This window comes from Somniosus microcephalus, chromosome 4 (assembly GCF_052327205.1).
Source record: "Somniosus microcephalus isolate GS21.2 chromosome 4, FLI_Smic_1.0, whole genome shotgun sequence".
Lineage (NCBI taxonomy): Eukaryota > Metazoa > Chordata > Chondrichthyes > Squaliformes > Somniosidae > Somniosus > Somniosus microcephalus.
In genome coordinates this window covers 111,170,726-111,177,758 of record NC_140990.1, presented here as the reverse complement: position 1 = coordinate 111,177,758, position 7,033 = coordinate 111,170,726, and positions in this window count along the sequence as shown.

The window sequence follows — 7,033 nt, the reverse complement described above, 5'->3', positions numbered from 1 at the left end:
ATCAATATCAATGATTTGGATGAGGGGGACAATCTGTATCAATGATTTGGATGAGGGGGACTAAGTGTAACAATTCCAAATTTGCTGCTGATGAAGTTAGGTGGCAGTGTCAGTTGAGGATGTGAAGAGGCTTCAAGGGGATCTCGACAGGCTCAGTGAGTGGGCAAAAACATGGCAGATGGAATATAATGTGGATAAACCTTGGTAGAAAAAAAAAGGCACAGTATTTCCTAAATGGCAAAAGATTGGGAAATGCAGATGCTCAAAAGGGACCTGGCTGTCCTTGTACATGAGTCACTGAAAGTGAATGTGCAGGTGCAGCAAGCCATTAGAAAGGCAAATGATATGCTGGCCTTCATTACAAGAGGATTTGAGTACAGGAGTAAAGAAGTCTTACTCCAATTAGATAGGGCCTTGGTGAGACCACACCTGGAGTACTGTCGATAATTTTGGTCTCCTTACCCAAGGAAGGATATACTTGCCCGAGGAAGTGCAACGAAGGTTCACGAAATTGATTCCTGGGATGGTGGGACTGTCGTATGAGAAGAGATTGAGTAAACGAGGCTTGTATTCTCTTGAATTCAGAAGAATGAGGGGGGATCTTATTGAAGTGTACAAAATTATTACAGGGCTTGATAGGGTGGATGCTGGGAGAATGTTTCCCTTGGCTGGAGAGTCTAGAACCAGGGGCCACTCAGGACTGAGATGAGAAAAAATTTCTTCAGAGGGTGGTGAATCTTTGGAATTCTCGGGAGGCTCAGTCATGGGTATATTCAAAACAGAAGTCAATAGATTTCTGACTAGTAAGAGCATCAAGGGATATGGTGATAGGGCCGGTGAATGGAATTGAGGCAGATCAGCCATGATCTCATTGAATGGCAGAGCAGGCTCGAAGGGCTGAATAGCCTACTCCTGCTCCTATTTCTTCTCTTAAGTGACTGTGATGTGGGATGAATAGGCTTGTTTTAGGAATTTACTGGGAAGAGATAAAATGGACATAACCCATCCACGGTTACTCGTTAGTGATTAAACAGAGGTCACTGTGCAGGCGACATTGCATTTCCTACATTGCAACAGTGACTAGACGTCAAAAAGTGTTTCATTGGCTGTGTAATTCTTTAGGACGTCCCCCGTTCGTGAAAGGCGCGATACAAGTGCAAATCTTTAGGCCTGTTGGAGAGAAAGTACACTGACATAATAGCGTTAACCCAGGACCAAATTAACCATATACAAAAGGTAGAGCTCCTGGGGGGGTGGGGGGGGGGGACTGTGTTAGTCTTAGCAGTTAATGACGACACACTGTCTAGCTGCTGACGGGAGTCACTGGTATGTGATTTATAATGTTAGAACTGGTATTTACCTCATACACGGCGTATAATGGGTTAGGTTATTATCTCAGTGACGATTTAATATACGGTGCTCACTAGAGTTTCAATGTTTCCTATTAGAGGTAAAGTATGTACAGCAATACTCCCCCGAATCTCTCCCATAGTGACATTTTATTTGGAGGAAGTAAGTGGGAAGGAGACTGGTTGGGCTGCTGATCAACCTGGAGACAAATGCATGTGGAGAGGGACTGTACGTTCTGACACCGCTCTCATTTACAGACGCTCCCTGAACCATAATTTCTGCTTTCCAAGTATTTATCTTAAAAAAACTGCATTGAAAGCCAGTGTGCTGTTCGGCAGTGTCGTGGTCATGTCACTAATAATCCAGATAACGGGTTTAAAATCGCACTAGGCTTGTGAATTTGAGTCCAGTTTATAATAAAAGTTGACATCCGAAAAAAACTGACCACGATGCTGTCAGATTGTCGTAACTACCCAAATGGTTCGCTAATGTCTTTTAGGAAAAGGAAGCTGCCGTCCTTACCTGGTCTGGCCTATGTGATTCCAATCTCACCAACACGGCTGGTCTCGGAAGTGCCCCAGCAAGCCATTCAGTTGCATCCCATCGCGGCAAATACCACTGTCACTGGGTCAAACAGCGCTGTGGGAGCACCTTCACCACAGGGACTGCAGCGGTTCAAGGCGGCAGCCCATCACCACCTGCTCAGGGAAACAATTACCAGCCTTGCTTGTGACACCCTTATCCCGAGAATGACACGAACATAAGAAATAAGGGCAGGAATAGGCCATTCGGCCCCCGAGCCTGCTCTGCCATTCAATAAGATCATGGCTGATCTGATCTTAGCCTCAACTCCACTTCCCAGCCCCAACTCCCCATAACCCTCGACTCCCTTCCTATTCAGAAATCTGTATCTCCACTTGAAAAAAAATCCACCGACTCCACCACCACAGCTCTCTGGGGTAGAGAATGCCAAAGATTTGCGACCCTCAGAAATCCCTCCTCAGTTTTAAATGGGCGACTCCTTATTCTGAAACTATGCCCCCTAGTTCTAGATTCCCCACGAGGGGAGCATCCTCGCTGCATCTACCTTGTCAAGCCCTCAGAATCTTACGTTTTAATAAGATCATGTAGGAACGGGCGTTCCTATCTGAATAAGGTATTCGACTCGAAGAATCAAATCAACAGTTTTTAATGAATGAAGTTAACAGGGAAACTACAGAAGAAACGGTACACAGGTCTATTCAGCTTGCTGGGCACTCGCCGACTACTGGAAGATTCTGGAAGCTGACGTCATGAGGTCATCGCGTTCTTCGCGCCACTGGTGGTCACGTGATCAGCGTCATGACGTCATCATGGAGTGCAGGAAAACAATACAGTAGTTAACAGGCAGTTTGAAGGTGCAGTCCGCAGCTGCAGTACACTGTAGTTAAAGGGATTATTACTAATTGTAACAAGCGCCCCCCCCAGAATCCACTTTAATGGACATTGTCAACCGAGTAGGAGGCTTAATGATCCTGGCTGAACGGCGATAAAACTCCGGCAGCGGAAACGGGACTTTAGTAGAAGCAGCAGTGCCGGATTGCGGCAGAAACGGTGTCTCGGGCGGGGCAGAAATGGTAGGCTGGGGTGCAGCTGCATCTGAGGCCGGATCGGGCTGTCCGACGGCGGGCTGGTGCACGGCTGGTCTGGCGGCCGGCCGCGGTGAGGCAGCCACGACAGGCTCACTCCGATCCAGGTGGGCTGGTTTGAGCCGGTCGATAGAGACGGTATCAGACTTTCCGACTTCGACTGAAAAACTTTTCCCCCGATGAGATGACACGAAAAGGTCCGGTATACTGTGGCTTGCGTGGGTCTCTGTGACCGTCCTGTCGAATAAAGACAGACATAGTCCGAACTCATGAGCTCTGTCGGGATGCGAGGCCTCTGTGTGTCAGGCTGCGAGGTTGGGATGGGCTGGAAATTCCTAGCCGCCGCCTGATGAAGTAGGAGCTGTTGAGCTGCGGACCATGGTTCGGTGTGCGGAGGGAGAAAATCACCTGGCACCCAGAGTGTCTGGCCATAAACCAGTTCAGCCGATGAAGACTGAATATCCTCCTTTGGTGCTGTCCGGAGGCCTAGCATCACCCATGGGAGCCTGTCCACCTAGTTGGGGCCCTCAAGTTGGCTGGATTGACAATAAGGCCGTGTTGGCTGAGTCGGGCGAAAAGTGTACGTAAATGTGCCATGTGAGCTGTCGTATCCTTGCTGGCTATTAGGATGTCATCCAAATATACAAAAATGAAGGGCAGGTCCCGTAATAGAGTCCATCAAACGCTGGAATGCTTGCGCTGCGTTTTTCAGACCGAATGGCATGCGGAGGAACTCAAAAAGGCCGAACAGAGTGATGACTGCTGTTTTGGGGACGTGTGGAGGGTGCACCGGAACTTGGCGATATCCACGAACGAGATCCACTTTAGAAAATAGTGTTACCAGCCAGATGTGCCGAAAATCTTGGATGTGGGGAATAGGGTACCTGTCCGGTGTCGTGGCGTCATTTAAGAGTCTGTAATCCCTGCAAGGTCGCCATCCGCCACCTGGTTTGGGTACAATATGCAGTGGGGAGGACCAAGGGCTGTCCGAACGCTGGATGATCCAGAGGTGCTCCATGGTCTGGAACTCAGCCTGTGCAGCTGCCAGCTTCTAATCACCATGCCTGAGCGTAAACGGGTGCTCCGGTCGTGGAGATATGGTGCTCCACCCTGTGCCGTGTGCTTGCAGCCAAAAAAAAGTGGGCCTGGTAAGCTCCGGGAATTCGCCGAGCAGGCGCGTAAACCTGTCTTGCGATAGAACCGCACAGGCCACGGTGGTGCTGCGGTGGCAGGGCACTGCGTGGAAAGTGGATGCATTAATGAGTCGGCAGTGTTGGACGTCGACCAGCAGACCGTTGGCGCAGAAAAAAAATCAGCCCCCAGGATGGCCTGCGAGACCTTAGCTGTAATAAAGTCGCAGACAAAACGCTGACCGGCGAAGGTTAAGTTTACCGTCCGTTTCCCGAACGTACGCATGGCAGTGCCATTTATTGCCATGAGGGAAGGCCCCTGGCCACCGGATAGTAGGTCCAGCTTTGAAGCTGGGAGGATGCTGCACTGTGAACCAGTGTTGCACAGGAATCGTTGGCCCATAACGGAATCCATAACATAAATGAGTTTGCCCGCTGAGCCCGCCCCCATAGCTAACTTGCTGTGCTTTAGACCTTGTCGTCCATCCGGGAGGACGTGGGCTTGTTGGAGTGTTTTTTTTTTTCTTGAGGGAAACTGCAAGGAGGCCGGCAGCATCGAGCATTGGCGCCAAAACGGGCGTGGTACGCGCACCATCCTGCTGGGGGAGGGCTGGGCTTCGCTCGCATGGGGGACAGGCACCTCGTGGCTCCACAACATTGCTGAGTAACAGTAAATATCTTGTCTGCCTCTGCAGCGAATTCAGCACCGTCTGTGATGGCAGTGTTGGCCAAGGCCACCTGAACCGGTTCGGGAAGCTGGCAGAGGAAAAGCTCACGGAATAAAAAACATTGGAGTTCCATGCCCAACAGCGTGAGCATTTGACTCCTCAGCTCTGACGGTTTTGAGTCCGAGGCCGGGCATGGAAATAAGCTTGCGTGCCCGCTCCGACTCAAGATCAAATACCTGTAGCAAACGGGCTTAAAGCACTTCGTACTTGCCCTCCTCCAGTGGGCTTCCAAGAATGCTGATGACCCGCGAGGCCGTGGCACTGTCGAGAGCGGCAACCACATAACGGGTCACATCCTCTGTGACCTCCCTGAGAGCGCACGGTGCTTCTGCCTGGAAAAACCATGCTGTTGGATGCTGTTCCCAGAACTGCGGCAGTTTAAGAGCGACGGCGTTCGTGTTCATCCTAAACTAAAGTTGTCCGCTGAGGTCGGTGTCACCAATGTAGGAACAGAGGTTCCTATCTGAATAAAGGTATTCGACTCGATGAATCAAATCAACAGGTTTTAATGAACAGTGAAGTTAACAGGGAAACTACAGGAGAAACAGTACACAGGTCTAGTCAGCTTGCTGGGTACTCGACGACTACTGGAAGATTCTGGAAGCTGACGTCATGACGTTCTTCACGCCACTGGCGGTCACGTGATTGGCGTCATCACGTGGAGTGCAGGTAAACACAATACAGTAGTTAACAGGCAGTTTAAAGGTGCAGTCCGCAGCTGCACTACACTAGTTAAAGGGATTATTACTAATTGTTCTGAGACCCTTGGTGGCGCCGCCACAATCACATCTTTCTTGTAAACTCCAACGATTATAGGCCCAAACTGCTCAAGACAACCCCTTCAACTCAGGAATTAACTTAAAGAACCTTCTCTGAACTGCCTCCAATGCAAATATATCCCTCCTTAAATAAAGAGACCCAAATGCCATTAAAGTCAAAACAATTTGCTTTATATAGCGCACATAACAGTCAAAGGTCCCAAGGCACTTCACATGAGTGGCATCAAACAATTTGACTTCGAGCCACAGAAATATTAGGACATGAGAAAAGCTTGGTCAAAGAGGTAGGTTTTACAGAGCCGCTTAATCAATGAGAAATAACCAGAAAGGTGGAGGGGATTAGGGAGGGTGTTCCAAAGCTTAGGGCCTAGGCAACTGAAGGCACGTCCGCCAATTGTGGAAGGATAAAAATTGGGTGTACAAGAGCGCACAGATCTCAGGGTAGCAGAGGAGTTTTAATAAACAAGGGTGAGAATTTTAAATCGAGGCGTTGCCAGACCGGGAGCCAATGTAGATCAGAGGTCACAGGGGCGATGAGTGAAGGGGACTTGCTGAGAGTTGGGATAGTCAAAAGATTGTGGGTTCAAATCTAGGCTGCTACTCCAGTGCAGGACTGAGGCATTGCTGCACTGTTGGAGGTGCTGTTCATCTGAGAGCGGGCCTGGCCTCAGTTTGACGGAAAATGATCCTATGGCATCATTTTGAAGAACGAGGGAGTAATCCGCGGTGTCCTGGTCAATATTTATCTCAGTCAAGATCACTTACGGATTATCTTGTAATTATCACATTGCGGTGCGCAAATTGACTGCCGCATTTTCTACAATACAACAGCTCAAAAGCGCTTTTAGACTGTCCCGAGGTAGCGGAAGGCGCTATATAAAATGAAAGTCAAATAAGGCGCCGAGATTGCGAACGGTCTGGTTCCGCCTCATTCAAAGCCGTCAGGGGGAGTGATGGAGTGGGTTGGCAACCGCAGATTGGGGATTCAGTCTGGCCAGTATTACAGGAAAAATGTTTGAGCATATGCTTGATGTCAGACAAGCAGCGTGACAGCTCAATCAGGAAGGTTCGAGGGGTACCACTGCGTATCGTCAGGGTAAATGCGATACCGGCACATTTGACTGGGTTTTGAATCTGGCGGTGCTGGGCCGGCAGGGGTCCACCTGCATAAAGGCCCACGCACACCAGGGGGCGCAGGAGGTTCGCAAGCGTCTCTGGGGTCACGTGGGCCAGGCCAACCAATGACAAAGGGGGATTCCCATTGCGCTCATGGGAATCAATTTACAGAGGGAACCCTCCACAAGCAGAATAGAAATCCTCAAAAATAATTAAACACTGAAATAAAAGTAAATCGGGTTCAAAATGTATTACCATGTAAACAGAAAAAACTAACCAGGAAAAAATTGACCTTATTTTAA